The sequence below is a fragment of the Lepidothrix coronata genome, unplaced genomic scaffold (assembly GCF_001604755.1).
Source record: "Lepidothrix coronata isolate B3197 unplaced genomic scaffold, Lepidothrix_coronata-1.0 Scaffold15, whole genome shotgun sequence".
Classification (NCBI taxonomy): domain Eukaryota; kingdom Metazoa; phylum Chordata; class Aves; order Passeriformes; family Pipridae; genus Lepidothrix; species Lepidothrix coronata.
The window spans coordinates 6,115,286-6,135,690 of record NW_016690195.1 but is presented as its reverse complement, the minus strand read 5'-3'; positions in this window follow the sequence as shown (position 1 = coordinate 6,135,690).

Genomic DNA, 20,405 nt, shown 5'->3' with positions numbered 1-20,405 from the left:
GTCTCACCTAAAAAAATCCACTGCGCAGGCTCGAAGGGTTAATGACCTTTCCCAAATCTTCGCTCGCGAAGACTGGCCATTATATTATATATTATATATATTTAGAGGTGCAGGATAACATGAGGGTAACCTCTTAAATTTTGTTTCCTTTAAAAATACAGTACCAGAAGCTCCAGGTAAACACAGAAAAGCTGAGGTTTTGTATTTTGACTCTGTACGACTGTTTACTCCATGCTCACAGTACCAAACAGAAGACTGCTCATCTTGCTCAGACAGTGCTGTTGCAGTGTTTAACCTTATTTGCACCTTGTCTCATTAAGTAGTCTCTATGATGACTGCAAATCATTTCTGTAACATGTACAAAGTCAGTTAAGCAGATAATTTCTGAGGTAACACACATACATTTCATCTCTAAGAGTGAGCCAAAGCTGTTTTCCAGCACCCTTCTTTCTCCTCTGTGCTGCTGCAATCTTGTGATGACTCTTAGAGCACATACAGCCTTGTAGGTGGGAAAGGGGTAGCATTTCAATAGCCAAAACACCTATCTTGATATACCTTTTACACCCTCATTATCTTTTTATTTTCTAGAATGCTTTTCATATATGTATGCACATACACTCATATATCTGTATATTCATCTCACTTTCTTAAAGCAGAAGAAATTTGGTAATTTTTGTAGTCCCTTAACAGGAACACAGGATGATTTGTTCTTGGAAAAAGCAAATGGCTCAAGTAACACTTAAACTATATCAGTTTTATCTATCTGTAAATCTATTACGGACTCCCAGGATAAATAGCTGCCTTAGTGATCATATAAATCACTTTTAATGGAAAGTTTTATGAAAACAGGAGCAAGTAAAAAGGATATTATTTTTTAAATATTTTATTAAAAAAGCTAGTAATTATTGCAGTTTTTAAATATTCATCATCTTCTGAATGAAAATAAATAAATACAACAAAGATGTGTCATTATCTTGTGAATTTTTATATGCTAGGGTGTGACAAATGCATATCTCGTTTCCTTGCTCATGATTATCCAAAAGGTTTGACAACGACAGGAGACTTGGCTGGGTTTCAAGTGAAGATGCAGCCTGGTCTAGTGGAAGGTTCCCTGACCATGGCAGGGTGGTTGGAACTGGATTATCTTTAAAGTCCTTTCTAACCCAAAACAATTTTAAGATTCTATAAAGGCGTATAAATATTTTCAGCTAATTCAAAGTGAAATACTGTAGCTTTTAGGACAGGTCATATTTAAAATTTACAGACTTGGATCCAGCTGTTCTCCCTATATCTTGTAGCATTTAGTAATAAATATTCCGTCTGACACATTCTCTCCCCCTAGTTTTTTCCTAAAACATTGGAATCCTATGCACCACCTGTTTAATTCACCTCCACGAACATCTTAGAATATATCATAAAGCCAGAAGATTTCTGGTTCTGTAACAATTTTCTTATTTTTCCAGTTTTTCAGCAGTTCTTCAGATGAAAGTAATATGTCTGAGAAGACAACTTTGCCACCAGTAACAGAAGTTGAAAAGGAGTGAATTATGTATAATTTTTTAAGAATGTATTTTAAATTCTCTTTGCAAATCTTCTGGGGTTTTTGGGAGAGGTTTTCATGTCAGAAATTCCTGAGGAACATAAGATAAAAGCCATTTTTAGCTAGCATAAAACTGAGAGTTTTTAAGCCAACAGAAAAACTAACTTTCCAACATTCTTGGGGTTTTTTTGATTGCATATGAATGTGTTTATCTGTTCATAAGCTGTAAAATAGAATAAACACTGAACCACAAAAAGTTTACAGGTGGTCTGAAATGTCAATGTTGACTGTAAAGACCTAAGAAAATAAATTAAAAAATCACAGTATTGAGTGATAAAGAGATTAAACTGAATAGCAATGAAAAATTTTTTGCAAAATGAAACTTCTAATGAAACCTACAGAAAATGGCTCAATTGAGAATATTGCCATTTAGGAAAGAAATCTTGGAAACATTACAGTTAGTTTTCAAAAAACATCAGTTTAATTTACAGGCATGTTAAACGTGACAAAAAAAAAAGAAATAATTGTCACACAGCCTTGAGAATTAAAGAGTGCATGGAGAAGGACAAGAAAGTATGCAATGTTTTTCATGTGAAGACAGATTAATAGTCTAGGGTTTTATACTTTGGCAAACAGAACAAGCAGAGCATGTAACACAGATCCATACATTAAAAAAAAATAGGCAGTGATGATCCATTTTTTTATAATTCAAGGATTATCAGGTAGTCAATGAAATCAGGAATCACAGTGGCACAAAAGGAAACATTTTTCACAAAACTCCTAATTAATTGTGAGATTAATGTGGCATACAATGTTCTGGAGATCAAATAATGTAAGGTTGTCCAAAATCAATCAAAATTTTAAGTGAAAAATGTTTCTCTTTTGCTATTCAACCAGATAGCCTAAGTCCTGCCATCACTGAAACCTTTGAGAAAATGATGAAAAGTTTAATTTTCACATATTCTGCCATTGTATTTTTCCCTAAATGTCTTCAAATGATACTTCAGGCAGAAGACCTGAATGATCTTTGGCTTGACCCACAAGGGAATTTCAAAGCCATTCAATTCCTATTTTCGTTTTGCCCTTGAAAGATACATGATGAAGATTTCTCAACTCTTTCAGAAGCTGCATCTCAGTGTCTCAGATTACCTACCAAAATTTAAGAACATTTAATGCTAATTTCAGTCAATCTTTTTTTTTTTTTTTTACATTACACATGTTATCTTACTACCATATCTTTAACAATAAAGAAAAGAAAGAGTATATCCACAGAACTTCAACAAGATAAATGGAACTGAGCCTTGGGAGCAAATGAATGTTTGATGTATTTTCATTCTCAATAAAAGGTGAATAAAAATATAGCTGCATCCATACATAGGCTAACACTGACTGAAAATAGCTATTTTTATATAAATAGCTCTAAGTCCAAAAATATAAGGGACTTTTTGATCATAACTGTTACTTGTTATTTGCTTACCCAGAAAAGATTACTAACATTAAAATTAATTTTAGTTCTCAAATCAATTGAGTTTGAGATTTTAATTGAAAAATACATCAGATAACCAAAGTTTTTGGTATTCCACTTCACTCCTTAATGATATTTCCCTGTCAGAAACAATTATGGGTTGCACTCTTCATGCTGAACCACAGGACAAAATGCTGATGAGGTTTTGTAATGAATACTCACTCAGTGTGACAGCAATACCTCCAGGAAAGGGCCATATTTACTAAGGTGTTGAGCTTTCCAAAACATTAGTCCATGCACAAAAGTTAAATTGGAACTTGTCATTGGCTTCCAATTCTATACATTTAAATATAAGAAAAGGGAATAAGATAACTCACTTTATCTTGTGTATAGAACCAACATGTCTCTACACCGTAGTTAATACCTGTCTGAAGACTTTTAAGAGCTGCTGAGATCTTGAGTGTGCAAAATGAGTTTTTCACTTCACAAAAGTCAATATTTCAATTAAAGTGCAAAATGACTTTCAGAGAAATCCATTGTGACCAATTACTTAGGTTTAGTTAAAATTTAAAGAAGTCTTTGTCTTGCTAGTACAGAGAATGATGAGACATTACTGAATAAATGGGTGAGTTTGACATAGATGTTAAATGAACTTACAGCAAGAAATAAACCTTTCCAGGGATACAAAAACTCTACTGTTGTAATGAATTCCACTGAAGATATAATTATTACACTATTGCATTAGTACCTTAAAATTATATCAAAGAAAATAAAAATTAATTTAAAAAAAAAGTTACCTTTCCAGCAAGTAAAGTTTGTAAGGAACACTTTGAGAAAATCAATCAGGAAGAGCTGATCTAAAATACGAAGAGAAAATAAATTGCTAATCAAACTTTTTCAAATAAGTATAAACTATGTAAATTATAATCTAAAACACCATGCTCATATATATGTAACCACTTTTCTGCATATATTGATTTCTTACAGTTACATGTTCAGAAGGGCATTATAAATTGCTACTATACATATAGGAACACAATATTCTCTTACTACAGTAAGTATATCACCACTTCAATAACTATAAAAACAGCCGGGGTAGCATTTCAGAGAGATTTGGCACGCCGTGTAAACAAACCAGTAAATACTATTCATATATACGCCAAATGACAGCAATATTAAGCCTCTTTCACATCCTCTGAAGCAGAAATCACATGAGGATGTCTTTGCTTGTCCAGAAAACACATGTAAATCCACTGAAGAAGAAAATAAATTGTCAGGAGAGCCTAAAGCTCTGCAGATGGTGTTATTCAATTTTTTTAAAAAATTGTGTACCCACACAAAAAGATGGACAACATATACTTCCACAAATTGATTTAAAATACTGGTGAAAAGTGAGAAAGTCTTCCTTCATAATCTGTCATTGATAAGGCAGTAGAACTGGGCCTTCTAGCATCAAAGTCAGGCAGGAAGGGCCAGGGGGGCAAGTGGTAGGCAGTAGAAATGGACCTAAAAATTATTTTCTGGATTCTGGAGACTGCACTGCACTGAGAAAGCTTTTCTGTGTGTAACAGATTGAGCCTCCTGGTTAATGGTTCATATATTCATATCTACAAGAAGAAGATGATAACAGCAAGTTCACCAAGCTCTTTTTAACAAACCTGCATGTATCCTCAGTTTTTAGGATCTTTAGGTTGAACTAATGAGCCACTTAAATTTATCTCCTATTTAAAGCTAAATTTGTCAATCCTTTCTTTGGAAAATCTTGCCCATGGGACTTAAGGGAGAACTGAGATGATTCTTTTATGCTACAGTTCAGTCACTGACATGAAAATGAACAAGAATCTCGTATCACATCCCCTCTACACTCTCAGGAAAAAAAGTCACAGAAACTCTGCATCAAGGCTCTGGCTCTGGATTTGGATCTGTAGAAAACCTTTATATTCGGAAAGCGTGCCTAAATATTTTATGATCACTTACGTAATGATGTGGTCAGCCATGCTTTGCTGATAAAACCACAGCAACTCAGCAATGGCACTTGGTAAACTAATTTTGTTTGCATATCAATTTATTTATTTGTTTCTGTTCTTTCATTTGTTTCTGTTCTCACTACTACTCTAGCAGTAAAATTATTTAAATAATATGGAAAAAGCAATTTATTCCTAATAGCAGCTGTAAAATATCTTAATAAATATTGCCAAGTATTGGAAAGTCTGAGTCATTGCTGAGAATAACTTTGTGTGACCTATGGTTGCAACTTTTAATTGAAGTTTCTCCCATTAGTAACATTTTTCTTGCACCATATCTCTGCCAATATATTATTTTAATGACTTGTATGAATCATGTTATGTAAATTTATTAGAGATAAAACTTGTAAAGACCAATGAAATGTTCTAATCAAAACTGTTTTCCTCAGCTGATTTCTCCTTTCATTCACATCCAGGGTCAGCTTTGTCAATCTTTTTAATTCATGCCTCTGTCATGTTTGAAAAGTTACATTCTATTACAAAATATTTGATTAACTTTCCTAGCTATCAAGTCTTGAAACTTTGTTTAGTATTTCTTAGGACCATTTTGTTTCAAATCTCTTTGTATTTTTTCAGCTACATATTTTTACAAACAAATACTTATTTGGTTTATCATCAAATCATAGAATGGCTTGGATTGGAAGGAACCATCTAGTTCCAACCCCACTGCCATGGGCAGAGACACCTTCTACCAGACAAGGTTGTTTAAGGCCCCATCTAATCTGACTTTGAACACTTCCAGGGGATATGGTATCCCCAACTTCTTTGGGCAACCTGTTCCAGGGTCCTACCACCCTCCCTGTAAAGATTTTTTTCCTGATATCTAATCTGAACTTATCGTCTTTCAGTTTAAACCTATTACCTCTTGTCCTATCACTTCATCTCCCTTCAGCTACGGGGAGGCCAAAATAAGGTCACCCCTAAGTCTTCTCTTTTCTGGGCTGAACAACCACAATTCTCTCAGTCTTTCCTCATAGGAAAGACACTCCATCCCTCTAATCATCTTTGTATCCCTCCTCTGGACCTGCTCCAAAAAGGTCCATGTCCTTGTGCTGGGGAGGAGCAAAGCAGAGAGCGGAGTATAGGGGGAGTTGTCTTATGTAGTAGTGGAAAGTTCAACCTTTCCCTTCAAGGATTTCATTTACTGATGTCATCTTCCAAAATGTCAATTGATAAAATTTGACACAATAATATACAGTTAAAGAATTAGTAATATATTTAATCCAAGCAATAATAGTTTAAGTTTGTACAACTGATAATAATTATAGTTAGAAAATACCATATTAAAAAAAACAAAATCAAACCCACTAGGAAAAGTTTAGCAATACTTTTTCTTTTTTTTTTTTTTTTTTTAGTATTTAATAGCATTGTCTATTTGAAGTGAAAGGTGATGTTACTATTTCATTTATTGTGTGTGTGGATAGCATATTAATTTTGTGCACAATACACATCATAGTAAATTCTGAGCTGGTACAAGTTGAAAAGTTTCTGCTGAGGTAGGCAAAAAAACCAAACCAAACCAAACCACAGCATCTCCCCCCAAAAAAACAAAACAAACAGTCAAACAAAAGCTAAAAAAACACCAAGTCACAAAAAACACAATGTATAATATTTTGATTACCTTAGTATAAACCCACCTCAAAAACTTTTCATACTGGACAGTGATCTGAAGCAGACAAGATTTGCAGGAAGATGCAATATGTCATTATAACAACTGCTATAACAGAGAAAAAAGAACAAACTCTTGAACACATGAAAGACTGGTCCATTTGCCTGGAAGGTTGCCTATTCCCAAATCCAACAGTATTTTCTATTACATGAACTGATATTACCTTTCTTACAAACATTGCTCAAAAATATCCTTAACCCATCACAGCTAGAGCCATGTCATGACAAGAGCAAAGATTATTATAAAAGAAAGCACCCTAAGCCCTATAAAAGACAGACATTGAGTCCATGCTGTGAGAAATCTATGCTATCAGGTGCTTTCAAACTGTTTGAATGGTTCTACTTCTGCTATTTAAATTCTAAGAATCTGTTGGTAGGAGTCAAATAACTTTCTATATATTTTTTGATTTTATATAAGGCCCAGTCTCAACTTTTCATCTCTTAAAACACTAATATTTTTTAATGCAACACTTGGATAACAGAAAAATAAGAAGATTATAATAGCTTTCATAATTAATAATATAATTAATATATTATATTAATATACAGTATAATTAATATCTGTTACAGCCATTTTCAACAATGATGGCTTATATGGATGTTGCAGTCCCTGGGTGCACTGGCTGCACTGGAGCCCCAGGGAAACGTGTTTAAGATAAAGTGGCAAGCAGCCACTTTGCCTGGAAATCTTCAGGGATTTTCAAACCAGGGTCACCAAGAAGTGAGGCAGCAGGTCTGTGATATGTTTGTATTCTTTCATATGGCAAATTTCTTTGATTTTTTATGTCCTTGGTTACCAGATCTATGCTAAATCAGACATGAAACAGTTTGAAATTAGTGTGAAAACTGATTCAACGAGTACTTGAGCTGTTTAGCCATTGCAACACCATGGAGGTTTGTTGATCTAACCCAAACTTTTTCTAGCCTGTGCACAGTCTTCTGAAACAAATCAAACCCCAAAGCTCTTTACCCTTAGATCTTTGCTGAACAATAACCCCTCACTCAGGACATTAGCTGATGTACTTCACAGCTGATGTCCTAAGAGGACTGATGAAGAGGATATTGAAAATTCCATAAATAAAAAATAAATGGCAAATGAAGCAAGCACAAAAACTTTACTCAGATTATCTACACTGTAAAGTAGCTCGGGACAACCATCATTCTTTCTTCATGCTTTAAGTGGTGACAAGCACACAAATGGCATTAAAAAAAGCTAACATAACCATTTGAATATCACATGCAGTGAGAATTTAAGTAAATGAAAACAGGAAAAAATATTTGCAAAAGGGACAGACACAAATATATAGACTTCTTACATATTTGTGTAGATTGCCCAGACTCAAAATAAGACTCAGACTTACATACATTAATTCTGATTAAAAAGGGTTAAAACATTATTTATTGTAACTTGCACCTAAACAAGTTACTATAAAAATCAGTTCAAAGGAAATGTTAAAATAGACTTCAAATCATTCTCTAAGATGGCATCCTTACATAGTTTAATAATACAATAATATATTTAAAAATAACGTCTCTAAAAAAAAAAAAAAGAAGACTCAGCAATTCAAGAGGAAAAGGTGCTACATTGAAAGAAGTTGAACTTTCTTTCCAAGTAGAAAATGTTTTATGTTAAAAACAAGAGATTTGAAAGAACAAGGCTGAGAATGGGAGGGGAGAATCCACTCTGACTACTTCTGAACACAGATAAACTGTGAAACTCAGACAAAGTCTTTCTTTTAGACTACTTTGCCACATCTGCAAAGGCAAAAAAATAGAGTGCAATAGCAGAGGCAAGTTCACATCATCAAAAAAAAAAATGTGAGGGCTTCAACTATTCAGTGAAAACTTCTAAAGCAAAAGAAATGGCACAGGGGATGTACAAATGGGATTTCAGATCGTCTGAAGTTCATGTACTGCCTGCAGCGAGATGAGCACAAACAAGGTCTATAGTTTGCCTTATTCCAGACAGTCATATATCACTTGGAGCTTGTCTTGCAATGATCCCCAGACCTCAATAAGCCTCATGGAGCAACACAAAGTGAGAGGTTGCTCTTGTGAGAAATTTGAACAATGTGAAAGATCTCTGAGAAATTTCACATAAACGAGAAAAGTGGACAGAGCACAGGCATCAACTTGCTGAAGTGCTGGAGGTAATTTTCATCTCCATCCCTTCCACAAACTCCAGAAGAGGAGTTAGCGTCAAACAGGTTTCTGTCACACAGTGGTATGGTCATCTCTGTAGTCAGATTTGGTAGAGAATGATGATCCTGATAAACTTGATTTGTTCAAGACCATCACCAACACATTAACTTAAGCCTATAGCGTAAAAATATGACAATGTTGGAAAATACTTCTTCCAAATCAAATGAATTGATACAGGTACTTCATATCATCAGGGATTTAACAGCAGGACTATAATTCAAACCCTAGACTGAATGCTTGTATAGAGATTCAAAATCACTGCATATTCTCTTTTTGTTCTATGGTAGTAGATTAAGAAAAATTATGGTAATATAATCATAGATTTACTGTCCTGGTACAGCTACATGTGTAAACACCTACACACATAAGCAATTTTGGAAATGTATTTGCCTTTTTGATGGCAGAAATTTAAATAATGTGTTGACTGTGTGATTTGTCCAACCTCTTACATCCAGAATATCATGAAGCCCTTGTGGGAGATGAGATGGGGAGCCTTGGAGCACACAGAGGAGAAGGACAACTCTAAACCCAGGCAGATGGAGCTCGCATAGCCCTGTAAGGCCATCCATCTAAGAGAAGGTCACTCTAATTAAACCTGCGTCCTGAGGACCTCACTGCCACCATCCAAGCTTGCTCGGCCCTGGCAGATGAACCTTAGGATTAAAGGGTGGGTTCAGTTTCATGCATACTGCGTCTCAGCTAAAAAATCCACTGCCCAGACTCGAAGGCCTTACCCACATTTGAAAAGCCCTGTAGCCAGGCGAGGGTCGAAACAGCCATCTTCTACAAATGCAGTCACACAAAGATCAAAAGACAAAGGCATGCACCTGCCTCCAAATGTGTACCCAAATTAACTTTAGCATGCTGGAAAATCAGAACCATGCTCGATTCTGCGGATAGTGGACGTCCTGAGCATCGTTCTGCCCTAATTGCCCATAAACTGTCACGTCTCAACATCGACATTGCTGCTCTCAGTGAAACTCACCTTCATGAGGAAGGCAGCCTTAGAGAACATGGTGCCGGTTACACATTCTTTTGGTCAGGTAAACCCAGAACTGAAAAGCATCTTTCAGGAGTTGACTTTTACCCAAATCTTCATTCGCAAAGCCTAACCATGAATGAATTTCTTACCAGGAAAATTAAGACTTACAGATGATCCTTTATCTACAGAGGACAGAGTGATTATTTTGAGGTAAAGTCAATAACAACTTTTTTAGAAAAGACAGTTCTATTGATGGAAGGGAACGGACAGAATGCTCTTAGGTCAATGTGATCAGGCAAAATGTCGGCTTTACTAGAAGAAAAATAAAATATATAGTGGTTATGACGCTTAGTTCTTGTTCACACTACATTGGTTACATAAGGAAAACATAGTCTGCTGTCCACTGCTAATTGGATCACAACAGGTGGTCATAGGAGATGAGAAAACTTTATTCACCTGCCAAAACTCCTCCTTGGCATCTGGCATGAATCCACCTTTGTTCTAACTTCAGGTCCTGTAGCCATCTTAATGGAGCAGTATTTTTTACTGTCTGCACCCAGCCATGCCAAGGCAAAAATCTCAGAAATGCAATTGAAATTGTTCACACAATTTCTGCCTTACGACACAGTTCCTATCATTAATAACTGGCAAGAAAATGCATATGCTCTTCTTGTATTTTAAAGTGTTTGATAAATTTAATTCTATGTTCTTTATTGCACTTTAATATTGATGTGAAGGCACCTGGACTGTACACTGGTTTGCTTTTCATTTCCATTTCTTTTCTGTACCTTGAACATTGCTACAGCTAATCACTCTGTTGCACTTGTAGAACTAGTGTCTCTGTGCCATCACGTTACACAGATGGGTTATCCTTCCTCAGGTGCTGAGGAAAAATCCACACTCAGAATTAAGGTCAATGTCTTCTGCCTTGTCTTTTTTTCGCACCAAACTATATTGCATACACTCAAAGACATCCCCTTGTTCTCTGTGGGGAAGAACAGTTTCAGAAAATCTTGCAATGGAATATCAATGTAAGAGGATTATAAAGCTTCCATTCAATTAAAGGAATAACATAAAAGGAGGAAAAAAACCACACAATTCAGATTTCTATTTTCCAATAAGGAGAGCACAAGGAAATGGATTTTCAGAGCGCCTGGATCTGACCACAGATATCATGAGGAGATGATCAGAATTTTCTCACGGCTCTGTCCTTAAAGCTCGGTTTATTAACAGTGTTACCAAGTCAAAGAAGACAGCAGAAATTGGAGAGTAGACATGACTATTTTTCAAGTGTAGCATACAATACTGAGCAGTGCAAATGTATAGCCCGTATATTTGTAATGTAACCTCATCAGGGGGAACTTTCGTTTCAAGAAAAATGAAAATAATTTTATTAATATCAAGAAGAATGAATAAATAAAGTAAAATAAAATAAAAAAGAAGACTTAAGGAAATGAGATTGTGAAGTGGAATAGAATCTTTCCCTATAATAGCACACTGGCCACACTGAAGCTTTTCTGGAAAACTCCTGAGATATTTTGGAAAATGGCAGACCAAGAGTACAGAGGAGTGTAAAAGAAAAAAAGGCAAAAGGGAAAGATCATTTCTTTCTTGTTTGAAGAATACGTTGTCTTCCCTTAAAATGGTGAAAAGCTTTCATTAATATTTTTTTAATAACTTCTGTGCCTTGGCATAGCAAAACATGTCTCATGCCTCCTGTTGTAGTCCTATGTGTATCACTCTGCCAATAATTTCTCACCATGGGATCTTGCATAGGGAACTAAAAATAACTTTCATTTTTAACTAATTTTTCCAAGGTTACCAAGCAACACATCTACAGCAAGAATTAAAAATAATAATAAAAAAGCAAATGAAAATATTTTTAATACATAATTTGAATAGATAATGTTGACCTTTTTACATTGTCAAGTGCACTGTTGGAAATAATTCAGTGTTGTCATCAATCATTTTGAAGCTTCATATTTTCATACACTATTATTTGCAAGAATGAATATTATTTTATACTATCATGATTTTTTTTTCAAAAACCTTCTTTAAAAATGTTCAATATGATCACGGTTTCTAAAGTGTGTCCTCCTAAGATCTATGTTAAGAGGTGAATTTTTTAACATAATCTTATAGAAAACCATCAATTTATCTAAATCAGTGAAAAAACTCTTTCTAAATTAAAGGGTTTTTTTTAATATAGCATATCATATGCAAAAAATCATGAGCTTAAAATAATCCAAAGAATATCCTTGAAAGATTAACGATATATTTCCCTCAGGTTATCCCTGGCATTCTCAGGATACAGTCACATAAGCTGCACAAGAAAGTATAATCAATTATAAGAAAGTAATACCCAAGGAAATTAGATTTCCTGTTAAAAAACAAAACAAAACAAAACAAAACCAAAAAAACATAAGAATGCATAACTGAAGGGTCATTTGCCCCAGTGAACATTGTTTACAAGAAAATCTCTCATTCTTCATCACAGAAACCTTATTCTTTCAGCCCCCAGCCAAGCACATCTTGCTCTCAGAGCTGTCCTCAAATATGGAGTATGTAGCTGTAAGCCAGGAAAGGTAACAGCCACCTTTAACCTACTTACAAGACAATGAGCTTTCAATTTCCCAAGAGCACACTCAGAGTCCTTTAAAACTATCCTTCAGCCAAAATGAAACAAGGTGGGTGGGAGAACACTGAAACTACAAACACTCATGAGAGATGACCCTAGGAACAAGCCTGTCACTTCCATTAGTGAAAACAGGAACAGGTCTCTGAACAGCTGAGCCTTCTCACTCCAGATGCCCTTACACTGGTGGATACATTGGCAACCACCTGTCGTTACTGCACAACCTTCTTTGAGTAAACTCAGACCTGTATCATTTAATACCAAAAGCCGATAAACCTCAGCCCAGTGTGCACTAAACCCAATCACCAGCAAACACATCAAAACTTACTTTTGAAGTTACCAAAAGAAAGGAAACCGCACTCCAGTTAAATTTAACCTTTTGCACAGGAAGACCTTAGTACCAAGTAACTTATGAGTGGTTCATTGAGCTCTCTTCTCTCCAGAGGGGGTCTAGCCTCAGGAGTGACCATGGCACCAGAGGAACAATTGTGCTCCTATTGAAATTAATAGTGGCTCTGCCATTAATTTTACATGACATCAAAAATGTGCTCTCACTAGATAGTTACGATGTCCACAGTTTAATGAAACCATTTAGATAAACTGCAACTGAAGATACTCATGTTTTCCAGATCAATTCAGACAGCAAATGCCAAATTTCAAGGCATCACAGTTAAAAATAAATAAGTTTTTGCGTGGAAGTGTTTGACATGTTTACACCACAGCAAGTAGCCCAGTTTGATGAATATTCAAATAATTTTTTAATATTTTATAATCCACCCAATATAGCAAAGCTGAGGAATTCAAAACTCAAAGCTCAAATAAACTAGCATTTGAATCAGTCTTCATGGCAGACATTCAGCAATTTGCTTAACTCCATATTGAGATCACATGTATAGAAAATACACTCAGCCAGAATATAAATTAAAATAACCATATGAACTGGATATTTTCCAATGAAATGATGGTTTCTAGGTGATTTTAGTAGATATCCAAAGAATCACCTCTCTGTAGCAAGGTTTGGCTATCAAAAATGGTAAAATATCAGCTTCCATCATAAACAAGGATTATAGAAAGACATAAGATAGATCTAGATAAAATCAGCCTTGCATGTGTTTGTTTGAGATGGCTTAAACAATCTCGTTTTCCATTTGTTTGCTGTAGCTAAATAGAGGTGATAATTAACTAGGAAATATGCAGAAATAAAACTAAACCAGGAAAAGCTGCCACATACAAGGGACTCCTTGTATCAGGCTTTATCAGTATCGCTCACTGTGTTGAGCTGCGAAATACCTGATTCTATCATACATAAATGACCTTTAACAAACTCTCTGGTCTAGACTTTGCACCCTGAAAGGATACTGCTGCAGCGAGAAAAAGTATCTAGTCCAAATACGTATAATGATACCATGGATCAGGCATTACTCTCAAAAATATATTAACATTTTAAAAATATCATCAGTGTTTCACCAGTGGCTCCTTCCTCAGCTGCTAACAAAATAAAATTATTAAAACAAAAATAGCCAATTAAATATACCTATAAATAATGTGACACTTCAGTGATGTATGGAAACAACTAGTTATTAAGAGGTGTAGCAAAGATGATCCTAGTGGGATAGGGCAGATGCTTCTCCTAAACCTTATAAGGAATGCCTACTTATTGCAGTGACAGACAGATTAAAAATGCTGATAGGCAGATGACTCTCTCTGGATGTCTTCTGTGACCAATTTGGATTGTGTCACAGAATTGAAAGTCACAGTTCATTTTTAACTTATTTGAGGGCAAGACAATTGACAAAACCATGTTTAAGAAGAGAATGCAGTATAGCTGTCACAGTGAACGTCTATTATTAGGATATGTATACACAGACACACATTGGAGTAATTAATAAAATTGAGTCTAATCAAACATGAAAAAAATATCCCTCTGTACAGCTTAAACCTATTGGGACTAAGTTAAGCTTTTGTGCAAAAAGCTATCACTGTCAAAATATGGTTGCTTTTGGTATAGATTGTGTTCAAGGTTTTCTAGTATATTTGACCTCAATTATAATTTCTTTTGGAATACCTAGACTTTTTCTAATTAAAGACATCAGCTAATGGTTCTCAGGGGAACACAGTATTATTTCTTTAAAAAGGTAATTTCTATGGTAATAAACCATAATCTTTCCCAGGACTTTTACAAAATCTGTTCTAATAAAAACCATGGTTTGCATTTCATATCAGTGCCATGATTTACATTACATTTAATTAACAATTGTCTCCCTGAATATGAAAATGACATCTATTCAGAAACATAACCTCTTGGTTTGCTTGAGTCTGTTTGCTAGCAGCTAGTAGGTTAGTTACACTGCAAACTGTTAATTTCAGGTTAGTTGGAGGAAAAAAAATATCTCCCTTAGTTTTGTTTTTCTTTTCTTGATATTAACCCAAAGAACTTCCAATGAAATTCCATAATTTGTTTTACTCCTTTCTGATATATGCCGTCTTTATAATATAGTTGCTTCTATGGTGATTTTTACAAAGCTTTTTATGTCTACATACAGCTGATCCATTTATGCAAAACTATCACAGAGTTATTATTCACATTAGAACAGGTCCATTAGATAATGCAGTTTCTTGATCTTGTTTTTCTCTTTATCTAGACATTTTATATTATTAATATTCATTCTTTTTGTTCTAAAATAAAAGATAGTTAATGCATTCAGTATTCGCTTATTTTGTGGGTTGGGAGATCATGTCAATTCTTTTGTACAATTTGACAGCTTCCTTTCCTTCTTTTATCCTTAATTTAAAGCCCACTTAACAACACATGTCACTTTTGCAAGCCTGAGGTCAATGACCCTTTTTAAATGCAAGGAAAGTATTCATAAGAAGTTTTCACCCAATGCTCCAGAAACTGGGTCTCAAGATTGCCATTGATTCACTTTCACTCGGCGATAGGAATAACACCTATATTTTTCCTAACTTAATTTTCATCTCAGGTAATATTACTTGCAGATTTTTAAAATACAGTAATTTCAGTATTTGACTACTTGAGAATGGTCATGTTGTCCTTTAAGATTGATAATCTATCTTCAAAAATCCTTATATGCAAATATTACTAAAGTCCTTATTGTTATGTTGTCTGATTTTATTCTGAAACTGAAAAGGTGTGCTTGTGTATTTAAGAGATAAAGTACATTGCACCAGGAATTCCTAAATTCATTAGGAAATGATGAATAAAATAGTCTGACTAGAATCACTAAAATCTAGCATTTGTAAACTTTATGTGTATCTCCGTTCAGTATAGCTCCCATTGAAATAATGGAACTTGTTTTGTCTTCCTTGCTTTAAAGGATCTTTCATGAAAGAATGCATGACAATGACGATTAGATTGAAGCAATTAAAAAATTCTTAACCCAAACCAACTGTATGAATGTGAAACACAAGAATTGTGACAGACAGCACTATAACCGCAGAGAGAAGCATTGAAACAAGATTCCAGAGAATTGTTGTGTTGACTTGCTTGTGTCAAAGTCCTTCTCAAGTGAGCATGACAGCTTGCTATTTCAAAAGTATCACTCTAAAAAAAGCTGAAAACAGAAAGCCATGTAAGAGTTACAAAATAAAAATAATACTCAATTGTCCTAGAAGTTGGCCACTAAAATGCTAAGTAAATAAGGACTGAAATGAAAATAAACAAATTAAAAAAAACACTTGAACACTTCCAGCAGTCTAAATTCTTACTTTCAGTGTGAAGGAAAGTGAGGAATAAACTAAACTGTAAGAATTAAGTTAAACTTTCATTTAATCAATGACCATAAAAGAGAAACAACTTTAACGTTGTGTATTATAATACGTTACAGGAGGTCAGAATGAAGGTCATTTTATTTCCTGATTGCAAACAACAGCTGTATGATGACAGTTACATCTGTAGTCATCAATCATAATGACCAAGCACAGTACTGATAAGGTTCTCCAGAGGATGCCAGTGCAGTACTTATGTACCTCCAGGTATAAGGATCCCTCGAGTGACTCAAGGCTGGACATCTAGCAACAGGAAATGAAAAATGACTTGTCAACATGAAGTAGGAAAAAGGAAAACAGAGATGCAAGAGCTGACACAGTGACAAAATGACCCTGTAAACCGGTAGTGGCAATGCCAGCAGGACTTGTTTCTTCCTGTATTGAGACATGACAATAAATAAAATAAAATAAAATAAAATATAAAATAAAATATAAAATAAAATCCTCTGGCAATCAGGTTAGGGAAGAGCTTGGGCAGCAGTTTTGTAAATAAGGCAGAACTAAGGTTTAGTTTACTGTTTAGAATCATATTTGCAACAAGAGCAGACACAAATATATGTGAATATTGCCATCTTTGTGACTAGAATTCCTTTCCCTGCACTTACTGGGGAACAAAGGCTCAGAATAATTTAATTAGAATAATTTAATTAGACAGGGAAAATTTACTTCTTGAACATACACAGTTTAAAGAAGCCTTTTCTTTAATCAAACCTTTAATCACAAAGTAAAAAAATATATATTCAAGGGCTGAAATATAAAAAGCATGAATTACAGGACACATAGAAATCCAGTTGGGAAAATAATTCTATCAGAGTGTCAAAACCACGGTCAGTAATGGAGTGTCATGTAGGACACCTACCTATGGGGCATAAGTTATGTAATGTTCACTTTTTAAGGGTAAGTATTCTTGCTGAAAATTACATTTAAAAGTTAATTGTAGAAGTTATAAAAATAACATTAATCATACAATAGTTTACTTTGGAAGTAAGGATGGTTTTCTTTGTTGGCAGATTGACAGCAGCTGACTTCTGGAGTGGATGTGCTGATAGGAAATTTTTGTAGTTTAAACATTTGAAATACTTTGGTGGAACATTTAGTGGAGTTTTTCTCACTTTTCAGTACTCTGCTTATCATGATGCATACCTCAGATTAATGCTAGGAGGGTCTACGCATACCTGCAGACCACTAAAGAAACCCTGGATTTATCCTTGCTTGGATTTATTCCCTGACCAAATAACTATGAAGTCTACTGACTGCATGCCAACAGCAAGAGATCAGTTAGATATTGCAGCCTGAAATAATCCCAGAGTTCCCTTTAGGCAGATCACGCCTTCAAAGGATAACAACTTTTACCATGGGTGTAAGGAATGTAGTATGTTTAACTCTTCACTAGTTTAAACCCCTCTTCAGAAGAACAAATAGCTTTATAGTATAAACCTAGATGAAAACACAGTTAAAACTCCTAACTCCATCTCAGTATGTGGTCTTCATTGGTTTTTATAGGCAGAGTCTAAAAGAATTAAAAGCATCTAAAAAATTTCTTGTGCATTAACAGCTAGTGCTGGCACACAAACCAGCAGTATCACACAGGAATGGATAAAATGTAAGTTTTCATTAATAATATAAATATTTCCTTTATTGCTGCTCATAAAGATCTCAGGGTTTTTGTGTTGGATTACAACAACTGGTGAACTTTTCACATAAAAAACCTCTCTTGTTTAGATCTTGTTTACATCCTGAGCTGTTGAAAAATGGCCTTCTTCAACTAAAACCAAGGATTTTTGTCTTTTATTAATTTAAATATTTTTTTCTGTGTGTAATTTAACTAGCTAATTTGCGTTCTGAATAATTAGGACTGTTATTATTTAATTCTTATTTTTTCCACAACAGTTTCAGAACTTAAAAACCAATTAAAGCAAAGCAAAAGCAGTAAAAGCGTACAGCTTTTCCCTAAGTTCTTTATCCATTCCAGGTACTTTAAGAAAAAATCCACCAGTAGCCTTTACATCAATTAACTCTGGTGAGCATTTAAGTATGTTGATTGAGCAATTAACAATTTATTTGTGTTAATGTAGCTAATGTGTAGAGTAGCATCAAGGTATAACCTGCCCCCTACCTGTTCCTACCTCAAACTATTGTTGAATTTTTGAAATGTATTAAGACCAATACAGAGTTTAAATTGGGAGGAGTATTTTTGGACACTTGTGACATCACAGTACCGTACAATTACAATTTAATTCTATATTTAACAAAATAGGTTGGATGTCATCAGGTGTAATCCCTGTCTTTGAACAGGTCCATTTAAGATGATTTTTCCCAGGTTTTTACTATCTCCAAGGACTGAAATTTCACAGCCTTTCTGTGCAATTCCTTGGAGTGTTAGAACACCCCCATGGTAAGAAGGTGTTTTTCATAGCTAACCATAATTTCTCATGTTGTTGCTTGTGCCCATTGCCTCTTGTTATACTACTGTACACCTCTGAGAACCATCTAGCTTTGTCTTCACTACAGCCTCTCATTCAATAACTGAAGGCAAGATCTCCCATAGCCTCTCTATTTAAAACAGAATAAGATAATTTGTCTTTGCCTTCTCTTTGCCGACATACTTCTAGAAGACCTCACTTCTCTCTGGAGTTCTACCTCCTGCTCAGCTGTTGCTTTTGGTTCTCCACACCAGCACACCTGAACAATACCTCTGTGGTCCTCACAGGTGGCCAGTCCTTATCTTCACAGCTCTTGTACTTCCTTTCTGTATTGGAGTTCAGTCAGGGCCTCCCTGTACTAGCCTTCTGCCTTCCCTGATCAACTTCTCGCCATGTCAGCATGAACCATTCTATGCTTTAGGATGTTAACCTTGAAAATCAACCAGTTTTTCATGGCCCTTTTACTCTTCAGGCCAGACTTTCATGAGATCTCAACTAACAGATCTCTAAACAAGCCAAAATCTGCTCTCCAGAAGTTTATGGCAGTAATTCTACTATTTTTTATTTTTACTCATTTCTCTAAGGATGTACATCACCAATCAGTTCTCATTCATGAGCAACATGTCCAGCACATGCTCCTCCATAGATTGCATGCATCAAGAAACTGTCCTAAGTATTTTTCAGAAGTCCCTAGACTGTTTGCTGCCTTTCTAGAAGATATTCAGGTGGTTGGTGTACCCCGTGTGAATGATGTCATGTGAGCATGAAGTTTTCTCCAGCAGTTTAATATGGCTTCATCTAATTCCTCATCTTTAACAGGTAGTGTACAGCAAATATCACAGTGTCACCATTGTTGGAGAAGAGCATGAGCAACAGAGACAATACATCATGAACTGACACAACTCCCATTCCCCATCCCCCTGCAATCCTCAGTGGGAGAAGGCAGAAGAGTTAGGAGTGAAACTGAGCCTGAGAAGAAGGAAGGGATGGGGAGCAGCTGGTTTTAGTTTGGGGATTTTTTTTTCCTATCCTACTCTCTTTTTAATTGCCAATAAACGAAACTAGTTTCTATTGTCTGTTTTGCACAGGACAGTAATTGATCTCCCTGTCCTCATCTTGGCCCACAAGCTTCTAAACTTATTTTCTTCCCCCCTTCTGTTGAGGAGGAAGACTGAGGGAGCAACTTGGTGGACACCTATCAGCCAGCCAAGTTCAACCCATTACAGCCAGTAAATCAACACAGAAAAAGCTGTTTGCCTTTTTACCTTGATGTTTAAATCTAGATTAATTAAATTCAGAACCAATTAGTAAATCTTAATTAGGACAGTTTATATATTGCAATTTATGTCGTTTGTATCATATGCGTTCTTAAGGATCACTGAGCCAATTCTACAAACAGCACTTTAATATAGGTTTTGAGAAGAGAATTTTTCTCTTATTTATTTTGAGCTTTTGAACTGCAGCTAGTCTTGTTGAGTGTTATCAGTCATGTCACCCTGTTTCATGACCTGTGAACAATTCAATAGCTTATGTCAGGATATGAAAACACCTTGGCTTGAAAGGTTTGGAATTGAAAGGTTTTATCCACTTATATCACCCCAAGATCAAGAGATAAAGTGACAGTATACAAACTAAAAAATAATAGCTTTGAAGTATCTTTTTTAGAATCTATTCCCTCCA